Consider the following 1304-nt stretch of genomic DNA (forward strand, 5'->3'; position numbering starts at 1 on the left):
GACCCCCCACCCCTCACCTGTACCAATCCAAATCCTCCTTTACTAATGAAATCACCAACCACCAATCAAAAGTGTACTCGTACCCTTCTTCCCCTCTTGCTTTCTGTATCCCATAAAAACCTCACACACCCCAGGTTCGGGGCTCGACCTCAGCTTGCAAGCCAGGAGAGTCCAGACCCGGGTTTGAATAAATCTCACCTCTTGCTTTTTACATGGGAGTGTGTCTCAGATTTGTCTACTGGGGCCTTTTGGGAGAATTTCGGGCATAACACCATCATGTATAGAACTGAAACTTCGGAAATGGAAGAGCAGAACAGTCTTGGAGAGGCTAGTCTCACTGTTCTCACTGAATTGCTGGCCTTCTGACAAAGTTTGGTGGACCTGTCCCTGTCTGTATATTGGCTGACAGTGACAGGCAGCTGGATCCTCTTGTCTGGTAACATTCCGAGGGCAGACACCCATCCACCTAACAGAGCACTTGAGTTGGAAGCATCAAAGGTACATTATTCAAGAACATAAGTGTTTTGGTTGCCTCCTCAAGTATGGTTACCAGTTCAATTCTGAAGGGCTCACTGAATCATGAAGAGACACTGACGCACAGGGCCCAGCTCCTGTTGTATCCTGCCATCCACAGTGCAGCCAGGCTTCCTGGTTTCCCTATGCAGAATTAATCACTCATCCTTGAAGGGTACCAGAATATGCCACCTCAAAATACACCTCTTTAGAATATGGGTTATTTTGAGCGAGCTAAAGACCATCAGTCAGACCAGGGAATGTTCTAAAAACAGGACACTTGTTCTCCTTTTATAAAGGAAATTTCCATTTGTAAAGGAACAACTCTTATCAATGGAAAAAGCACTAGCTTAAGTCTGCATTGCAAATCTTACTAAACCATCTTTGTTTACCATATTTTCCTAGTCATTTCCCCTTAATTTACCTCCCCACCACCCACCCACCCAGAAGCTCAAAACCCCTTTGCTTTTATTTAGCCTAAGATGATATACAGTAAGCCAGGCACAGTGGCTCACACCTGTAATCCTAGCACTCTGGGAGGCCAAGGCGGTGGATTGCTTGACCTCATGAGTTCAACACCAACCTGAGCAAGAGTGAGACCCCATCTCTACTAAAAATAGAAAAAAAACTGAGGCAAGAGGATCACTTGAGCCCAAGAGTTGGAGGTTCAGGTGAGCCATGACACTACGGTAGTCTACCCAGGGCAACAGCTTGAGACTCTGTCTCAAAAAAAAAGATGGTATTCAGTGGACCCTTGAATAACAGGCTTTTGAACTGCATGGGTTCATTTA

This window comes from Otolemur garnettii, unplaced genomic scaffold (assembly GCF_000181295.1).
Source record: "Otolemur garnettii isolate 467f Iridium unplaced genomic scaffold, OtoGar3 scaffold00031, whole genome shotgun sequence".
NCBI classification, from domain to species: domain Eukaryota; kingdom Metazoa; phylum Chordata; class Mammalia; order Primates; family Galagidae; genus Otolemur; species Otolemur garnettii.